Consider the following 21,782-nt stretch of genomic DNA (forward strand, 5'->3'; position numbering starts at 1 on the left):
ACTTTAAAGTTCATTTTGACTGACTGCAGTAAAAAGTCTGCAAAGAAAGAGAAGCATAATCCTCCGCTCTGCGCCATTAGAAAAGAATTAAAAAGGATTGCTGGGCAAACCAGAAACTGTTTTATCCTTCCGGTCCGAAGCCGCCCCCTACACGGTTACGTCAAGCCTGTGCCCAATTAACGTGCATCAGCCAAAAATGGTGCCCGGCTATTAGTCAGTGGAGAGACCGTGACTGGTATAACAAGTAACAATGGAGACAGCTGCGCTACCGTGCCTGTCCCACCCATTCAGATCGGCGGCCAATGTTCTACGACGGAACACCGACATTGAAACAACACCACAAACCGACCAGTTCCGCCTGGGAAAACCTGGCTGTCACTACCAGACCTGCGTGTCGCACTTAGGATTGGCTGAGGTGTTCTGAACGCTCCAATCATGGGTCAAGTTTCATACTAGTACCGCCCAGTCAGCTCTCGGAATATGTTCAACTGTATGATTGGTTATTATGCAACCCGGAAGTGCCCAAATGATATCCGTTAAAAGATCAACAGCGATTCGGAGAACAGATGCTAAATTCATGGACGGTCCGTGTAAGTAGCGGACACGTGTTCAATTTGTTTGTTAGTGTTGGTAATCGTCCTAGCGCTGTGCTGTTCGCTGTAGAGTTGGTTGGGTGATGTCTCTCCTGCGGGTGGGGTGCCTCCCGTCCCCAGGGTTCCAGGGGGAATCCCACCGAATGTTTAAGGATCTAATCTTACGTACAGCATAGATCTACACCGCTCGACTGTCTTGCTCCGCTCTTGACATACTAAATAGATATGTCAAATCAATTGTTTCATCGTATTAAATTGTAATTATTTTAATTAATAGTACTTTTTTAGATTTGACTGTCACTCTTTAATAATCGCTCGTGCTGATTTTTTCAGCTAAAGCCAGAACGGTGTTCATTCATTCATGCATTCCTAGTCCAGGGTGTGTACACTGTTCGCGCTATATAAAACCTTTAAATACAAAAATACACAGATGTCAAAACTGAGGCAGAGACTAGTGGATAAGTGAGTCCGCTAACTATCTGGTTTTGGTGCTCTCCTGCTATTTGTTCCTGTTGCAGGGATATTAGACTGCTGTCCTTGGACTTGAAACCTGGAACTCCCTGGTATTTCATATCTGCCATTTGCATTCCTGGCCTTTGGTTAGGCTTCAGTTAAAAACAGAATGTTCGGCAAAATTTGATAAACTTTCCCTAGTATATTCGTTCATGTGTGTTGTGTTTTAAAAAAAAAAAAAATCTTTCCGCTATGTGTGTGGGATATGGATATATATATATATATATATGTGTGTGTGTATATATATATATATATATATATACTTGGATAATAAGTACAAACAGTAGGGTACAGATGTTGTAACGGTAGAAACCTGGGCTTCAAGCATTAGTCCACTATTCATAATAATTACTAGATTCCTGAACAGGTTTGGTTAGAAAGCATTTTGTGTCAGGTTTGTGACATGTTAGAGGATTGAATCAATAATCTTTATTCGGCTGAAAAAGAAAGATACAAGAGAAATTGAGTTTATAAAAACATGCAGTATACGACAAGAATGTCACCTTCAATCACTTAGGAATATAGGGGCACATGCATCATTGGTTTTTGCATTCGCAAACGGTGCGAATCGGAAAAATCGGCCGTTTGCGAATGCAAAAACCATTTTTGGTATGCATCAAACTTTTTTCTTCGCATTTTTTTGCATTTCTAAAAAATGCGAGTGCATTTAAGGAATCGCATTTGTGCGATTCCTTAAATGCAATGCATCAATTAAAAAAAAAATGCAAATTAAGAAATAGGAAGTGCAAATTAACACGAGGTTGACCCTCATGTTAATTTGCGAAAATCTTTCAAAAAGGAAAAAAATGCATTTTTTAAACTGTCATGTTACAGACACACATGTCCTTAGGACATGTGTGTGTGAAACATGCACTTTCAAATACATTTCAGGGGTGCAGGGATCAACAAATTGCGAATTCTTAAATGCCTTCCCATTGAGTCCTAAGGCCCATAGGAATCAATGGGAATTGCGAAAATGCACTTTCGAATTCGCTATTTATTTGAGATTCGGTAAAAATTGCGAATTTTACCGAATCGCAAATAAATAGTGAAAAAAATGATGCATACCATTTTGCAATTCTTAATTTGCGATTCGGTAATTTTCGCAAATTAAGAATCGCAAAATCGTACAATGATGCATGTGCCCCATAGTGTGTTCAGCTTGGAGAACATAATGATTAAATACAATCCTAGCACGGTTTACCTTTTGTTACAGACGTCAAGTTCCTTATTTTATTTGAATGATGAATACACCAAGCAACTTGAAGTGCATATTAAATTAGATGAAAGTTCTTGGGGAAAAAAGGAAAGCAATTCTATGAAATCTAAAATTATGCATACGCAGTAAAAGTAATAACTTTTTTCATAGGCACCTTTATAAAAGTGACAGGATAAAGTGTATTATTGTGACAACTCGTCAGTTTAGTCGAGGACAAAGGGGCAAATGCATATCCTAAACTCTATTTTTTGGAAATGTTACTAAGACATGAGCAGTAACAATATTAAGTCTAAATCTTATTAATAAAATGTTTGATATGTTACAGTAGTGAGATACGGGTCAATCAAATCAGTTGTGTTAGGGACATAAGAACTGACAGTTATGTTTTTTAACCTCCAATAGAATTCAGGCCTCATTGCGTTTTTCAAGAATTTGATGTTTAAACGTCAATTTGGGGCAACAATTGCCTAAATCCGGTGAAGTTAGGATGTGCGGTAATACTATCCTTCCAAAGCCGTCTTTGACGTATCTCAACATAGGGAATACAACCTCCATAGCCTAGTGATAAGCAATCCCAAATAATCCCCCATTTAAGTGATGTTTCTTGGTTGCTCCAAATAAATAACCAGAGACTAAGGATGCAAAGCTTAATAACGTTTTTTTTTTTTTTTTTTTTTTTTTAAATATAACTGACTCTAAGCTCAGAATAACAAGTAAAAGTGGTTTTGGGCACATAGAAAAGCCTTCCTAGGAAGCCATTCTCTAGTAATTGCAATCCCTTCAAATCACTGTAATCACAAACGTCAGCCCCATGGGTAACAGTAGAGATGCATTTGTTTTTATGCATTTCTTTTCTCTTTCAATGGTTTTGAACCCAACGTACTGGAAAATCTAAACACCGCTTCAAACGATCTTTCAAATGGACATATTCTAGATCTATGTAAATGATCTCATTTAAGAGGCAAGTCAAAAAGAAATCAAATATATCAAGTTCTTGTTTGATAGACTGGGTAGCTTGTCCCCTAAAGTGTTTGGTGTTAGTGGGCCACATAACATTACAAATGATTTAGTCACGTGTGTAGCTTCAGATTTTCCACAAATTGTGCTAATGCATCTAACAGTACTTTTAGTCCCTTGGCTGTACGTGCCATCAAGACTGAATCGTCGGCATAGAGGAATACAGGCAGTGGGTGTGAACCTATCTGGGCCATATCTCGTCCCTTTAACCTAAAAATTCTTCCAGTTCATCAACATACAAGGTAAATAGAAAGGGGCCAAGACATACCCCTGCCAATCTGAAATTAGTTAATGCGCTCACCTTCTAGACTATAGAGCAGTGGTTCTTAACCTGTGTGTAGTGTCCTGTAACGCTCTAGTTTATCTCACGTACATGCACCCCCAGGCCAGGCGTGGCCTGCGGCGTACAATAAAAGGAGGGCGCGCGCTCGAGCACGTCACTTCCGACAGTGATCCTGTGTCCGTGCATCCTTTGCTGCTGCGGCGCTGCCAACCCCCGCGCAAGGGCGCCAAGTCACTGAGGCCACTGGTGGCCCCAATAAGCCAGGGCGGAACACTGGCGACGAGCGGAGGGGGCCTAACCCTCGCTCGCACACCCGCGACACCTCGGAGCTGACCCGCTCCATCCCGCGGTGCATACCGCGCTCCTGCGGCCCTCTGCAGTTGGCCACGCCGGGAACCTGTGTGCCTATCTGGGTTTTCACTTCAGGCCAGTCCACCCCACTGAACATTGTGCGAAGGCCACCCGGGGCGGAGGGCCCCCCTGCATCGAGGGGAGTCAAGCGACACTGCTGGGTGCGGAGCCGGCCCGTTTTCTGCGACCGCATGCCGTTTCTCACGCATTGCGCGTGAGACGCGGATCGGCCCGGTGCCCTGTTTTCCTCACGCATTGCGCGTGTGAAGCCTGGAACAGTCAGTAAGCGATGTCAGTGGTGCCAGGGGACTGAGGACTTCAGCGGAGGGCGTGCCTACCGCACTCCTGAGTGACCCTCACCGTGGCCAGCGGCAGTGTAGCTGTGGGACCTGCGCGCCACACCCTGTGTGCTCTTCGAGCGCCTCGTCACCAAGGGAGAGACACGCCCTGCAGTGGGGTCGTCACGAGGTGCCCGAGGCCTACTATCACGACGACAACACGGAGGTGAGCTACGCGACGTCGCAGGGTGTGCGCAAGGGAGGATAGTCGCAGGAGAGACTCGCTAGCAACCACGTGGTGCCACCACCATGGCGGATGAAGGCGCTCCGGGGCCGGTTATCAACATCCCATTTCAGCATGCGGCGACAGGGGTGCTACCACCATTTAGCGAGGCGGCGGACCCGTCCACGGCTTCCCCGAGATGGAAGATATGGCTGGAACGGTTGGAAAACTATTTCATCGTCACAAGGGAAGCAGATAAAACGGTGAAGCGGTCGCTTCTACTACACTACGCAGGCGATGAAATATTCAGACTGTTCAAACACCTGCCCAATACTGGAGATGATTATGACTCAGCGGTCGCCGCGCTGAACGGCCATTTCGACCCCCAACTGAACGTAGACTTCGAGGTTTTCAAACTGGGCCAAGCGCGTCAAAGGGACGGTGAGACGATGGACCAATTCCATACCCGTGTCAGAGAGCTGGCCAGCTCCACCGATGAAGACCAACCAAGGGCCATAAGACGGCAGATCATTCAGGGATGCCGGGACAAAACGCTGAGAGGGACGATCCTACGCAAGCCAGGCATAACGCTAGAAGACATCTTGATCCTTGCTAGATCTCATGAGCTCTCGAGCGACAGGGCCTCCGCCATGGAACAGGCACTACACCAACCACAGGCCAAAGCAGAGGCCATCAAGGTAGAACGGGCGGATGCAGTACGACCCCAGCCACGGGGACCACCGCAAAGGGAATATCGGAGAGATCCACCGCGGGCGCGATGTGGGTATTGCGGACATGAACCTCATGGGGCAAAAGACTGCCCGGCTCAAGGTAAAACTTGCGCGAACTGCGGGATACCAAACCATTTCGCCTCGGTGTGCCGCAAAAGGAACACGACAAAACCATTTTGGAGGCCACGGGCGCCCGCAAAAGCTGTCCGTCAACTATCATTGGAAGAAGCAACACCAGCCAGAGCAGAGAAACACCTTCCCACGGTGTACGATGCCTCTGAGTCGGAGGATGAGGAGACGTACATCGTGTCGTTCGCACGAGAGCTAAAACAGCGACGACGGCCACAGCCCACGTGCATCGTGCAAATGGCGGGAAACGAAGTTAAGGCTATAATTGACACTGGCGCTACTGTGAACGTAATGGGCTTGCAACAATTCAACAGACTACGCCCACGGCCCGAAATATTACCATCCAAGACCAGAATCTTTGCTTATGGAGCGGACACTCCCCTGCCTTTAAAGGGAAAAATAACAATACCAATTCAGGCCGATGAGGCACAAGTAATGGCAACAATCCACATCGTCAAACGTGAAGCCGATACCTTGATCAGCAGCCACACAGCAGAAGACTTGAAGCTCATCGCCTTCGCCAACCGGATAAGATCACACCAGGTGGATGAACTTTTGGCGCGTTTTCCTGCACTGTTCCAGGGCCTAGGCTGTATCAAATGCGAGCCCATCAAATTACACATAGATAAGTCAGTCACTCCCACCGCTTTGTGGCACCGCCGAATACCCTTCCATCTACGCCCACTGGTGGAAAAAGAACTGGAGAAACTAGAGACTCTCGGGGTCATCGAGAAAGTCACAGGGCCCACACCATGGGTGTCACCCATGGTGATTGTAGAAAAACCCAAGCAACCCGGCGCTATCCGCCTGTGTATCGACATGCGACTACCAAACGCCGCCATCCGGAGAGAGAGACATCTGACTCCGACCATGGATGACATCGTCGCTGACGTAAATGGGTCGAAGTGGTTCTCAAAGATAGATCTAAACGCCGGATACCACCAACTGCCCCTAGCGGAGGAAAGTCGCTTCATAACCACCTTCAGCACTCACCTGGGACTCCGGCGTTACAAACGACTAAACTTCGGCATTTCGTCAGCGGCGGAGGTGTTCCAAAACACCATCCGTGAACTCCTCTCAGGGTTACCGGGGGTCATCAATGTCAGCAATGACATCCTGATACACTCGGCCACCGCATCAGAACACCACAAGCACCTGAGAGACGTCCTGAAAAGACTCAGCATCCATGGAGCAACGCTCCACAAAGAGAAATGCCAATTCTTTCAGCCCTCGATAGAATTCTTTGGCTATGTGTTCAATCAGGAGGGCATTCAGATTGACCCAAAGAAATCCAAGGCCATCAAAGACGCCCTTGCGCCAAAGTCCCCGACGGAGGTGAGAAGCTTCCTTGGTATGGCCACATACTGTGGCCGGTTCATACCGGGCTTAGCCACCAGGAGTGAACCGTTGCGAGCGCTAACGAAGACGGATGTCTCATGGCAGTGGGGCCCGAGGGAAGAAGAGGCCTTCCGGGGGATCAAAGAGGCGCTTTTAGAAAAAGCCACGCTATCCTACTTCGACCCCAAGAAGCGTACAGAGGTGGTCGTGGACGCCAGCCCGGTGGGACTCGGCGCGGTCCTGACCCAAGAACATGAGCCCGGCCAGTGGACGGCGCTAGCGTTTGCTAGCAAGGCCCTGACCCCGACGGAGACCAGGTATGCCCAAATCGAGAGGGAGGCTCTTGCCATCAAGTGGGCCTGCGGACACTTCCACCTCTACTTACAAGGACACCCGTTCGTAATGGTCACAGACCACCAACCACTAGTGTCCCTTTTCAAAGGAACGGCTCCACACCCCCCACCTCGCATTGAACGGTGGGTGATACAACTACAGTCCTACGAGATGGAAGTCACCTATCGCCCGGGAGCCAAGAATCCCGCGGACTATCTGTCACGCCACCCATCTCCACAGGAACATGTATCAATGGAGGATGACCGTGAGGAGTACGCTCAGTGGGTAGCCCTTGCGTCATGCCCGAACAGCATGACCATAGATGAGATAAAGGAAGCCGCGGCAGACGATAATGTGTACCGGAGGACGATTCAGGCAGTACAGGATGGCTCGTGGACAGACTATCTGCGCCCGCCCACGTCCTGGGGCGCGGAAGACAAAGAATCACTCACGAGGCTCTGGCGGATCCGGCATGAGTTGAGTGCCACGGAAGATGGAGTGCTACTGAGGGGCTCACGACTGGTTATACCCCACAGCCTGAGACACCGGGCAATACAATTGGCCCACGGAGGACATCAAGGCTCGACGAAAATGAAGGCGCGTATGAGAGAGAAGGTCTGGTTTCCAGATTTGGAGACCAGGGTGGAAGAATACGCACGAGGGTGCATGGCCTGCCAGCTGACCAGTGACCTGGAGAGACCCGTGCCCATAATCACAGAAGAAGCCTGCACCTCCCCTTGGACCAAAATCAGTATAGACTTTGGAAGTTTTCCAGAAGAAGGACACACACTGGTAGCCATTGACTCCTACTCTAAGTATCCAGTAGTGGAGAGAGTTGCCTCCACGGCATTTGCTCACGTGGGACCGGCGCTAGAAAAGATCTTCTCCATGTTCGGTTACCCCTCGGAGATCCGAAGCGACAATGGGCTGCCTTTCCAAGGGGCAGAATTCGCCACGTTCCTCACAACCAGGGGAATTCAACACCGCCGCATCACCCCTCAGTGGCCACAAGCAAACGGAGACGTGGAGAGGTTTATGCGGACTCTCAATAAAGTATTCCGAATCGCTCTGGTGGAACAAGCTGATCCCGAGCAAAGACTACACAAATTCCTGAGGGAATACAGAGGCACACCCCACTGCGCGACACAAAGGAGCCCATGGATCCTTATGTTCCAAGGACCACGGAGAGACCTCCTCCCGACTGCGCCAGGATGGGCGCCACCCCCGGCCGACATGGAAGAGGCCCAGTCACGGAGACGACAAGGGAACCAACGTGCCAGTACGTACAGGAGGGCCCAGCCGAGGAACATCAGCCCGGGGACCCGAGTGATCGTTCGTAACAGACGTCCTGGTGGGAAGTTCCAAACTCGATACGAACCAGGCCCGTGGACCGTCACGTCTACCAAAGGTACTATGGTCACAGCCAAAAGAGGAGGAGAGGAAATATCACGAAACACCTCGTGGTTCAAGGCGCTTCCGCAGGAATCCAGTCAGCAACCGGAAGCGGCAGGAGAGGAAACCCGACCCAATGGGGTGGCAACGACCAACGAAGAAAACGTCAATATCCCGGAATGTCGAGTGGAAGAACGTGATTCTGCAGCAGCGCCCCAAACACCGGCGGCTGCAAACAGAGACACTCACCAGACTAATGAAGGTGGTAGGGGCAACGCCCGAAAATACAATCTGAGGCCTAACCCCCCACCGAGCCAGATGCTGAAAGACTATGCCTGCCGACTGATGTCCTGAGCCCAACACCAAGGGACACGCAAGTACCCAGGCATTCTCATCTCACATATTATAAGACTGAATCTGTTTTTCTCGTTATCTGTTTGGAAAAAAAAAACAATTGCAAGTTGGAGAGGGATGTAGTGTCCTGTAACGCTCTAGTTTATCTCACGTACATGCACCCATGCACCCGCAGGCCAGGCGTGGCCTGCGGCGTACAATAAAAGGAGGGCGCGCGCTCGAGCACGTCACTTTCGACAGTGACCCTGTGTCCGTGCATCCTTTGCTGCTGCGGCGCTGCCAACCCCCGCGCAAGGGCGCCAAGTCACTGAGGCCACTGGTGGCCCCAATAAGCCAGGGCGGAACACTGTGGTCTGGGGATCCGCAAAGCCTAATGTGGGGTTCCACAAATGATTAGAAAATGTAATAATATTAAAATTCTGTAAATGTGAAAGAATTTGAAATTTAATATCCTCAAACTGACTTTTGGGGAAAGTGCAAGTGCTTTTAACAGAATATTTTAGCGACTTGTTTTCTAAATTGAATTTAAAGCACTCCTTCCTTTCTATTACAATTAACATTTTGATTTCTTTTAATATTTTTGGGGGAATAAAATATTTCATATTTTCTGTATTTGTTTGAATGCTTATTTCTGTATATTTTGTGTATTGTTTTGCGGTTCAAATAATCGAAAATTTTAGGCCGGGGTCCGTGGCTTCCAGTAATGATTCAGTTGTGGTTCCCGGATTCCAGTCATGATACATTGGGAGCCACTGGGTTCCCGTAAAGATTAAGAGGGGGGTCCTCAGAAGTCAAAAGGTTAAGAGCTTCTGTTGAAGAGGACACAGGCAGTTGTCAATAGTGTAACTGCAAAATAAAATAAACAATTGAGGGATCTAACTCCATGGCCAGCCTGTTTTGTTTGCCAGAATTCAGAACCGGTCATATAATCAAATGCAATTGTCAAATTCATAATTGGCAATTGCAATGGGCCTGCTTTAGCAACTTTTTTTTGGGAAAACAACAACGTTTTTGAACAGTGGCTAAAGTGTAAGCGCTACTTGGTAGTACCAAGCCCTCGGCAAAACCCAAATTTAATCACTGGTAGAATGGCGTTTTCTTGACCCCAGTTTTCGCATTATAACCCTGTCTGCCACGTTCACAGTAGCCCAGGTCCAATTACAATAAGTACAGTTAGTAAAAAGCAGTTTTTGTAAAAGCAGAAACCTGTAGTTCTTACAACGTTCACCATCAAAAAAGATTCCTGACTCACTTTTAACTGAGAAACTTTGCGTCAGGCGTTTGGCATCCTAATTTCATTTAATAGCAGGGCTCTGTCTGTTACTTCCCTCACTATTTAAAATGATGAATTGGACAGAAGAACGTTTTTTTAATAAGAGAAAACAATCCTTATAGCAAAGTTAAAGGAATGTACTTAATTTGTTTGAAACAATGAGTACGAAAATAAAAACCAAATTTGTGTTGAGCATAGTTAAACAATTTGTGTGTAGAATGTAATCTTTTTCCAACTGTTAAGGCAAATCTAATTTCCTTTACAGTAATATGAAAATGGGCGAGCATGTTGCTAGGTTCCATGTACAGCAAGATCCATATTTTTAGTTCTCGCCTAGGCAGCGTGCATGCTTTGCATAGGAGACCTTTAGCCGCGTTCAGCTCTTTTTCAAAGCACATACTCGTGCTTGTGGCGGCATACAGCTTGCGGGAGTGCGCAGCGGCGCGCCACAAGCACAAGAGTGTGCTTTGAAAAAGAGCAGACTGCTCTCCCCATCGCGTACGCACCACTCGCGGGTGCACCCCTCCGCCTCTCTCTCCTTCTTCAGCCTGCAAGTCCAAGCAACTTGCTCATAGTGGCAATCAAGTTACCTGCCTTTTCCACGCCACATCACAGCACCCAATGAAACAAATGTTTGTTCCCTTAGCCCGCCTACCCATCGGCCTACAGCCTCTGCTGAAAGACTACGCGCGGTGCCCTTCAACAGCAGAGTCATGGCGTCACTCGTTTTCCAGATGAGACTTGCAAGTCGCAGGAGCTTCTCGTGAGTTTTCATAATTGACTGACAATTGTGGGCGGAAGTGATGCTTTACTTTGCCCCTGATATTGGCCTTGCCTCTTATACTGTTAAATCAGCAGTGTAAAGCGCAGTTTACGACAATCTGTTTACACTGTACAGTGCTTCAAGGGACATGGTTCTAGTTCGCGCTCCTCTACCCTACAGGCGGTGCTACGGCTCACGCAGGCTTCGTCAAAAGACTAATAGAATAACCTTTAATGTAGATGATGTGAAATTGGTGTAATTTGCTGCAGCATCACTCAGCACCCCCACAGCATCACTCAGTCACCACCACAGCATCACTCAGTCACCACCACAGCATCACTCAGTCACTACCACAGCATCACTCGGCATCACTCAGTGCCACCACAATATCACTCAGGGCCACCACAGCATCACTCAGTGCCACAACAATATCACTCGGGCACCACCACCGCATCACTCGGGCACCACCACCGCATCACTCGGGCACCACCACTGCGTCACTCGGGCGCCACCACCGCGTCACTCGGGCGCCACCACCGCGTCACTCGGGCGCCACCAGAGCGTCACTCGGGCACCACCAGAGCGTCACTCGGGCACCACCAGAGCGTCACTCGGGCACCACCAGAGCGTCACTCGGGCACCACCAGAGCGTCACTCGGGCACCACCAGAGCATCACTCAGGGCCAAGGCGGGGCTACGGCTCACGCAGGCTTCATCAAAAGACCAATAGAATAACCTTTAATATAGAGTAGGTAGTGTCATAATTCTCACCTATCAAAAAAGTGAGCAGGCTGTGAGAAAAACCTGTGAGTGAATAGACGCACATAAAACACGTAAACCATTGAACACATACACATTACATACATGTAATAAGCCTCAATTGAGCATCATGAGTCCAAACTGGGAGGAGGGACGCCTGTAGTCACACTCTGTTGGCAGAAGTGAGATTTGTATCCAATTGCAGGTAATCAGGCAAAGGTAACAAAGGAAATACTTTGTTAACATAAGGGTTCTGAAGAACAGAGTGCAACTTGCTAATCGGATCCCAAAGCACTTATTTCGTCAAGGCTACTTGCTCGCTGCGGGGGTAACCATCCTACCGTGGCTCCGAAGATGCTGGAGGGGCGTGGCACATCCTGTTTAATACGGAACGTGCAGTCGTTAGCGTCCTCATGGAGTTCAGCATTAGACCGCATACCTCCAGGCTATCGTTTACTTTTTCTGGGACGAGCCAAGACTTACTTATTGCCGTGAGTTCACGCCCGGCTTCATTAATGGCAGAGCAGAGATTATCTTTGAATGTTCATTTAAGATTGTAATTAATAAAAACACATTATATATGGGGTATTGCAAGGATTACAATTAATGTAACAGTAAAGATTTAATGAAAGAAAGAAATTGTTTTTCATGGGGCCAACCGAATCATGTCAAAAAGTTAGATAACAAATAAATCTACATTTTTAGTTACCAATGGTATAAATCCATTACATGTGTGGCATTCCGGAAAATGGAGAATCCAAGTAAAAAAATAAAATAAACAACTCAAAGTTTTCAGAAGGAGCAGTGTATCCAGAGTGTTGGATCATTTTTGGCCAAATGACATAGTTCTTAGGATCTTTATTCCTATCAGTCAGTTCGGTCCTCATAGTGTTAGTTGTCAGCAGACCCAGGAAGAGAAAGAACTTTTCGATATATCATATGGTTAAAAACTTATAATATCTGATAGTTTTGAGAAACCTTTGGGTATGTTAATTACCAAATATCTTGATGAGTCCTGTGGGTGTGCACAGGGAAAGTTACTTGGTCATATGAACTGTACCCATGGGAAGTCCTCGTTCAGGCCCCACTCATGTGACTTAAGCCTGTAGACCCAACGTTGCTCTCTCAAAAAGTTGGGACTCTTGATTCACTTGTTTAAGAACTGCCCAACCTAGGTCATTTAGAGTGTGGTGGTGTTCAATGTAGTGTGTTGCCATTTTAGTTGTGGCACGTTGGCATCTGAGATTGCTCCGATGTTTACAGATTCTGGTCTTGACTTTGCGTGTAGTCATCCCTACGTAATGCAAATTACAAGGGTAGGTGATTATGTAAATCACCTGTTCTGAGTTGAACAGATGAAGATGCCCAGTGCCTTCTGGTATTGTTGGACCTCTCACTGTCCTTTGACGCAGTTGATCATTCCATCCGTATACCCGTCATGGAGTCTCAAATAGGATTCTCTGGTAGTGTCTTGGACTGGTTTGCCTCCTTCATTTCCAAATTACACCAGTTTGTTCATGTGGGCACCTGCAGGTCCCAAATGACCCCTATCTTTAGTGTCTCCTGTCATCATCAACCTCTACAGGGAGCCGCAGGTTACTCTGTCAGATAAAAGAATACAAATTCACCAGTATCCTGTTGATACACACTCTACTTAAGTCTTCTTTGTTTCAGACATCCAATGCCTCAAACACTACCTGCACATCATCCACCCCAGGATGCACAGCAGAGCCAAGACAGAATTCCTGTTCTTTGTCAAGAACTACAAACAGTACATAACTTGCACAATGACTTGAACCTTTATGCTTCAAACCAAAACTCTCACTCAATGCCAAGTCACTTGGATTCACCCATGACCCAACTTCACCCTCAAGGAACACATTACAAAAACCCCAAAATAAAGACAGCCTGGTATCCGCTCTCTTTTCTAAACAAAATAAACACTTTCTCCCTAAAATCTACTCCAGGACCGCTGTTTAAGTCCTCATAATCTCACATCCGGACGATGGTAAGGCCCTGCACCATGGACTCTCAGACTCCACACTGAAACCCCTTAAGAGCATCCAAAATGCTGCAGCATGTCTCATGCTGTGCCTGAAGAAATATAATCACACCTCCCCCATCCTGATGGAACTTCATCGGCTCCTTTTGCCGATTGCATAATCTTCAAACTCAACTTCATAATTTACAAAGCCAAGTGCAAACAACACCCAGTTATCTTGCTGGCAAGCTCACCATCTCTGGTGGCTTTCGGCACACCCGCAGCCAGGACACCATCAGATTCAGACTAAATTGTGTAAAAAAAAAAGGAAAAGAAAAAAACAGTGCTGCATGCATTTTCTATCTGTGCACCCATTATCTAGAACAACATCCCCACATCCATCACGACTGCCCCCAATTTAGGAAAGAGTTGAAGATTCGCCTCTTTAAGGAATGCTAAATCACTGTGCATTGACTGTCCACAACCCAGCTACCTCTCTTATTGTTGACTTTATGCTTATCTTTGACCCTGTACAGCTCTCTGCTGCCTTTTGGCTAGGGTTGCACTATAGAAATACCATACACATACATCAGAAGTTGTAGTCTTTGTGTGCTTCGGTTGAACCAATAGACATGAAAACGTGATTTTTAAAGAGGAAGCCTAGATAGTAATAAATTATTATTTTTTGTACTTGGAGTGGTGTAACATAAGTAAGCGGGTCATAAGAAATGTGGGAACAGATTGCACTGGTACATATTATGTCAGCAAATGATCTAATATTTAAGTTGACATAGTCTGCATTAATCCATCCAGCACCTGTCCCTCCCTTCTTGAAGGGCAGAGTGTTTAAGTTTCCATTTGTGAATGTATGTTTGTTGCCTCTGTTTCAGCCTATGATCTTTGGCATGTCTAAATTGTTTTATGGCTTCACTGGCTTGATCTGAAAGTCCACCACTTAACTTGGCTATGTATGGCCATGGTATCCCACATTGTTGTCTTTCTCGCAACCTCACCAGGTCCATACTTTACTTGCTTTGCTGACCAGACACCTAATGATGGCTACTCAGTACCACTCCTTTTTAGGTCTCGCCTAGCTATCGCGTAAGTGATGCTCTGTGAGATATTTAGTAAGGGGCTTCTGAAAGTGCTCCCAAAGGCTGCAGGCGGATCGGGTACAGTGCATGTTCGCCGGGCGCGCGCACCATTTGTCAGCCTGCGTGATCACTTTCCCGGCCCATTTGAAGTTCTCAGTGAGCCGCGCGGCCACTGAAAACATCAAAGCGGCCGCGAAAGTGATCACAAACAAAAAAAAAAACCATCCAAGTTGCTCTCTTTACCTTTTCTGCTATATCATGCCATGTCAGTGCATCTTGGTCAAAGTTATTTAGTCCCTTTTTGAACCTCCTGATTCATGTGTCTCATTAGTAATGTTGTACATGTGCATTACAAGTTGCAAATCCGTGCTGTTGGCCCTGATGGCTGATCCACTTTAAGCAGAATGGGAAATAATGGGCCTCAACTTTAGCTGTGTGGTTTAAAAGATTTTTCTGTTAGTATTCCTGACTTTTTCCGTAAGGCACAATAACAGTTCCTGTCTTAAAGAAGGGTGACAAGATTGATGCATGGAACTATTTTTTCTTGTTCTGATTTCAATCAAGACGCGCGTGCTTGCTTTGCTTCGTCTGTGTCAGCGACTGGAGTTTGCATGCCTGCTACGGTTGTTCTTCACTTGTTTCCTCGTCTCTACCCCTCGGTTATTCTCTTTTAATCTCTTTTCTTTCCTCTTTTTCCTGTCACTATTTCTTGTCTTCTGTATTCAGTCTCCCTATGCCATTCTCTCTTGTTCTTGCCCTCATTTGCTCAATTTTTTTACGTTTATGTTGCTCACTTCTTCCACCCTCCCTTCAATTTATGCCCCATTTGGCTCGCCCTATCAACCCTCTCTTGCTCTACCACAAGCTATCCCACTCTTTCTTCTTCTTCTACGAACTTCTCTCGTTCTAGGCTGTCCCCTAACATCCCCATGCTTCCCTGCTCTCCCTCCTCCTCCAGGTCATGCCCTTTGCCCCTCCAGGCTCCACTTTTCTGCTCCCATTATTGCCCTGAAGTCCTCCTGACCCTTCTTTCCCCATGCTATACCCCCTTCTGCGCCTTTCATCTTCCCCTGATGTCTCCTTCTGTATTCTAAGGTCTTCTTTCCTTCTTTCTTCCTTGTCTTCCTCCTGCCACGTCTTTCTTCCCCCACTTCTATTTCCGCAACCTCATGTAACTCACCTGTGAGCGTTCTCCCCTCTAGCCACTCATGCTGTGCTCACTCTCACTATCCCCGTCCCCTCTCTGCTAGTCTCATAGTAACTTCCTCATTACATTCTTCTCTCTACACCATCTTTTCTCTTCACTCATGCTGTCCCCTTCTCCCCCCGGTTCTGCGGCAGTCTTCTCAGTCTCCCCCTCCTTGATCGGTGAGATCAGCCTCTGTTGTATCCCCCTCTCAGGCCCGCACAGGGGGTTGTGCAATGTGCACTTCTGGATTCGGTGAGTGGAATATTTTGCATTTTTTTTCAGCTTCCTGGCGGTGCTGCCAGGGGCGTGCAGCAGGCACCAGCCAGGGGTCTGCACATCTTGTTGTGATCACTGCTGCTGGGCCTTCGCAGCCTCCTGGCCTTGACAAACTGAGAAGTGTCCCAAAGCTAAAAGGAGGCTGGAATTAAAATCAGATTGTTTTATTGTGCCCTGACCCAGAACCACTGCATCTGACCCCTATGAAAGGATGCGGTATAGCGCTTCAGCCTTATTCTGTTTACTTGTAATTACTATCCTTGCCCATCTTTGCCATGAAGTCGTCACTTGTGGCTCTCGTCAGGTCCCGTCTGTCCCCCTCTCTTGGTTCTGGTCCGTTCTTTGCACCATTGGTTTAGTCGCGTGCTATCCTCACGTTCGTGTTAATGGCATAATGTTTAGTCAGGAGCTCCTATAGACAAAAACAAATTAGTTCTTATCTACATCATGGACACCTCAGATGAGTTTTGTAGATGAGAACTTTGTTCATAAGGCAATTTAAGACCTTTTTCCCACACACTGCTATAGTTTTTAGGTTTTGCCGACTGCACGCATGCGCTGTCAGCGACATCTATTGTGAATAAAAAGAAAGCTTAAAAACAGCTCCAGAGTCCACCCAATGCTTACCGTTGCATACCATTGATTGGCTGCCACGTCGATCTCATTTCCATGCTTCTAATTAGTTAGAGTCTCCTATGGCTTCTACTTTCTTTTCTTCCTCTTCGGTCCTCCATGAAGCTTGGGCATAGTAGTTTCTGGTCTCTGTGGCTAGTTCTGGCAGTGATGTTACTTTTCCTTTAAAAAACATTAACATATCCCGTGCAGAGCCACTTGGCTTAAAAATAAATTTGCATGGCAGCGTGGACTGTCATGCTACATGCCCTAGAGTAAACCAAACCAGCATTTGCAAAGCAATAGGTCTTGCATTTGCAAGAGTTTTAGCTATTGGCATTCTAAATGACAATGCCTTTTATTTAGGTTTTAAAAATCAACAGATAAATAAAAGGTATTGCCATGTACAACGCCAACAGCTCAAACTCTTATTAATGCAAGACCTATTGCATTGCAAATGCTTGTTGAGAATTATCATTGCATTCACAAGCTCCTTTCTCAGTTTGTGTCTTGTTTTCTCATTTTCACTCTAATGCTGTGAGGCAGTATTAGTTACATGAAGCAATATGCATCCAATGAACCTAGTATTACATGTCTGTTTTCGTGAGTGAGTGCATGTTGCTATGATTGCCTGGGTTTCTATAGGGCCATGTGCACGACTACGGCTTTGTGTGCCCAGGTATGCAGTATATATGCTGCAGTGTTTGCTTTTAGGCATGAGCGTACAGTGTGTCGGTGTGAGTGTATAATGTGTGCCTCTGTTTATGTTCTACCCAAAAGTCAAACCTGTTGGCTTTGCAAATGCTTTTTCTAATTATTCTGTATCCCTTTTGTCCCACAGTGACAAGACCAGGAATATTCTGTTGATTGTACTAGTGTGAAGGCAGCATTCTGCAGGAACGTTGCACATTCAGCCCCAGGACTTATAACTGTGCTGTCGGCACATCAATGACGGGCTCCGCAAACCTGGAGTCGGGTCCTGGTGACAGAAAAAACTTCATAAATAAATCTGGGGTGAGTACAGGGTATTGCAGCAGTGGGTGTAAACTACAGTATTGGTGAGAGGGACTGAATGCAGTTTATAGTCGTAAGCAGTCCCAGTGGTGTATACCGTATTTTGGCAGCTCAAGGGCTGCTGCAGGGATACCATGTGGTAGAGGACGTGTTTTTTTTTTTTGTCGGGAGGGAAGAGGGGACTGAGTAGCTGAAAATGCAGGTCTGCTGCAGTACATCAGGTGATATGTAGGAAGTTGATTGGGAAACTGCCATCACAACGCTTGTGATTTTAATGCGGTCTTTACGCTGACTGCGTTGTTACATCGCAGTACCATTACAACGCAAGTCGTTACAATGACTTGCTCTAGGGGGTGCTCTAAACTAAGGAATAGTATAATTTACTATTCCAACACCTTCCCTACTGTTGCTAGAGCAAGTCACTGTAACAACTGCGTTGTAATGGTACTGCGATGTAAAAACGCAGTCGTCGTAACGACCGCGCTGTAATGGCATGCGATGTAAGCGACTATATTCAGTTGAGTAGATCTGTAAAGCTGCCACAGATGTATATTACAGCTGAGAAACCGCTGTGGGGTACGTCATTATGTGGGGGTGGGTGAGAGCAATTTGAGCGTCATAGGAGGTGGCCAGTAAGGTATGACGTAGTAAAAAGCAAACCTGTCAGAGTAATCATAGACCCAGGATACCTTTCTTTAGGATGTCATTTTGAATAATAATTACCCTGGTTAAATTACAAATAGGAAAGTGCCAAACAAAATTGATAATTACCTGAAGAGATTATGCGGAAAACATTCTCACACTTGGGTGTTTGATTTAAGAATTCAGCGGACAGTTTCTTGCAGAGATATTGACTAAAATCCATGTGAATGCTCTACAGATTGAGCCAGAGGAGACATTCCTGAGAAGTCCATCGATTGCCACCTTGTTTCTAGTGGAATGAGCCTTAAACATGTTCTCAAATAAGAAACCAATCTAGCTATGTACTGTTTCAATATTGCTAAGATGGTAGTATTAGCACTATAATTAAAGCAATTGTTTTGAACTTGTAATGTCTTTAGTTTTGGGCAGTTCTAAAAAGGGCACTTTTTCCATCCGTGGTACGAAGGTAATCTGATGGGGAAGATGGTTTTAAAAGAAGGCTTGAAGAGAATATTTCAGATTTACATGGAATACTTTGTTGGGGCGGAAAAGTCCTCTGCATGGTAATTGATGTGTACCCCTGCCCTGAGTGCCCAACTGTTCTGTTGTCTGGACGCTAATGCTGATTTTTGTTGCCACAGGCAAACACGAGCATGCTTGTGTACCATGACGTAGGCCTGTTTACGGATTGCGGCCTTGTTGGATTGGGAGGGACGCCCAGTGTGCTACCCTCATAGTGCTGGAAGGCTACTGCCTTCACCAGGAGTTAAGCAGCACAAGTGTGGTTGCCATAGCATATCGTATAGTGATCAATACACCTAGTCTCTTCCATGGCCTGTGTTGGGGGGGGATTATCACTTTTGCAGTCTCTCTTGCTGTGACAGACAACCTTTCAAGATGGAAAGGGAAAGGTGTACTTTGAAAGAAGCACACTTCCAACACAAAACTTCAAAGACCCAGACCCTAAATCACATTAGGTGTCTGGAAATGAACTATAAGAAGTGGAGCCGCCATACGGGCTGTATGAAGAGGGAAAGCTCTGCAAAAATTCTGCCTTTAAGCCAGGACTGGGGGGGCAAGACTTGCTAGTCTTGCTGCTGGTAGGGCACAACACCCGGAGAAACCAAGATCACCTGCTTTGGAGCAAGGAGCACCAGCGCCTGCCTGCTTGCCTAGACCAGTTTGTCCTATGAGGAATAGGAGAGTGGTGGAGGGAGCAAGGTCTATTTGGGAGCTGAACCGAGAGGGCTCCTGGGCGAGGTGTGAGGGGACAGCTGCTGCACTGATCGGGTGTCTGTGTGCAGATTCCAGTCAGCGACCATTGAATGCCAGGAGGGGCCACTTTGAAAGTTATTGCCCGATTATAAGGGCCGAAGCTGTGTGGAGCCTAGAAGCAACACTGTATGCTCAGAGGGGTACTTTGTTACTAACTTACGTGTGGTGAGGGCCCGCGACTTGGTTAATAGTGTTATGGCAACCCAGTATGCCCGGAGGGGCTGCCAATATCAAAGTTGCTGAGGATCAGGCCATTGCCCGAAAATTGCATTACCTGAGGTCCCCATCAAGCATCGAGGATTATGCTGCCGGAGTGTCCCCCGTGAACTAAAGAGGATGCATTGCCACTTCATTGGGATCCCTGCCGGGAGCACCGGAATCCAATCTAACACCCCCACTACCCGCTCCTGTTAGAGAGTGCAAGACTTACAGTGCAGGAGGAGCACTGGAGCACCTCTGTTTGCTGCTGGCCACGCAAGTTCAGGGGAGAACCCACATGCAAGATGCTGCCGCACCTCCTGCATGCAGCCGACTCCTCGACCTGGACCAGAGCAGTGTTAGTGCCGCTGGTCAGGGCACCTGGTGAGATGCTGCAAGCTTCCTCGCCTCTAGAGTGCGTAAGACTTGTTAGAGGCCTATTGGGCCCAGGGAGACTCGCTCCTAAGTGCTCTGCAGCGCCAAGACTCTTTTTCACTACTTTGCTAAGAGCCTAAATGGACTCCAGATAAGGTCTACTATTGAGCGTTCTCTGGAAGCTACCACCAGTGAATGGGAAGAAACCTGTACCACATTATGAAGAGCGGGTTGGGACCGCGATTTGCCAGTGGACCAATAGACACTGGTCCTCAAGCGGAAATGTATTATTGTTTATCTCCTAACATTGCTTTATAAGCGTAGAGCTAGAAATAAAATACTACTTTAAAAAGTATTTGACAGGACATTAACTTATTGACACTGCCGTATGCTCTTTGAGTTAGGAGTTGTGTTCACTAACCTGCATTCACCCCCACCACCCCAGGGAGCCTTTGACTGCTTGACCATAGCTACCACAAAGAGTCAAGTGCAGAAGAGGTACTTGGCCCTGTTGTGCTGGATACATAGTAGGTCGAACCTTGGGAAATCAGGAGTAAAAGGCCTCAACCCCCACAGTTGGGCCCAGTAACCCCTCTGGGTGCCCAGTGGGGTTCTGGCATATGTTCTCTTTTGAGGGGTAAAGAAAGGATGTATTCTATAAGCGACCTTATTCCTAAAGCATATTATTAGGAGTAATGGAAATGGAATACTTATATTTTCCTAACTAAGCAGGACAAAGTAATTGCTACTAAAAAAGGCACATTCCACAGTTTCATAGTACAAACCCATTAGTTTAGACACAATGTATTTTACTTACTTGAGAAGAAGGTTTTATGATTAGAAAGTACACTTCCAAGGGACTTATAAGAAATTCTTCATCGCTTATATTGTGAACAAAGGAAATCTGAGAAGGAATTCTCCAAAAAGCGGTTATCATTGGTCGGCAAATTTTAATAGAAGATATGCAGGGTAGCTTTAGCCAAATGACGGAGTTGACAAACATCACCTCTACTTGGTTTGTTCTGGGGTTAATGGTCGGTTCCAGGTGACAAGTCCAGAAAGTGCTTCAGTAAAAAGTTAAGGAGGATCTAGTGAGAAAACAATTTTTTACTATAAAAAATGTACTTTCCTTTCCCTTATGGTCTGAGAGTAAGGTCAGATATCAACATTGTAGTACTCTGAGGCCAACCAAACCAGTTTTGAATATTGAGGTTTAAGTTCACAATCTTGCCTTGGTCCTGCGTTGGGCATCTTTGTGTGACTGCCACTCTAGGATAATAAGGATAATTTTCTCCTTGTATTGCTTTAGCTTTATTAGTACGATTGTTATTGAGGTATTGGTGAAAAACATAAAAAGATTAATAGTCAATGTATTGAATGGCTTTACATTTGGATTTCCTTTATTGATTACCGCACACAACCTTTTGGTGCTTGATGTCTTCTGCAACTGCAAACAGGTCTAGCTAAAGCACGAGGATGCTTTACAAGTGGTTTGAAATGGAGTTTTAAAATATTATCTTTATTTCCCTTGGCTTAGTCTGTAACATGTATTTGCTTTTTTCGTCATCTGATGCAGT

At 46.3% G+C, this 21,782-nt stretch overlaps 1 protein-coding gene across 1 annotated transcript in view; it reads left to right on the forward strand.

Annotated features, from left to right (window-relative positions):
• The first annotated feature begins 502 nt into the window (after window positions 1–502).
• The window catches only part of GEMIN7 (gem nuclear organelle associated protein 7), a 41,053-nt gene continuing 19,773 nt past the window's right edge, over window positions 503–21,782 (forward strand). Inside the window, exons 1-2 of the mRNA XM_078660915.1 lie at window positions 503–590; window positions 17,543–17,715. The gene's annotated coding sequence lies outside the window, so the exon portion shown is untranslated. The remainder of the gene's footprint in view (window positions 591–17,542; window positions 17,716–21,782) is intronic.

This window comes from Lissotriton helveticus, chromosome 9 (assembly GCF_964261635.1).
Source record: "Lissotriton helveticus chromosome 9, aLisHel1.1, whole genome shotgun sequence".
Taxonomy (NCBI): Eukaryota; Metazoa; Chordata; class Amphibia; order Caudata; family Salamandridae; genus Lissotriton; species Lissotriton helveticus.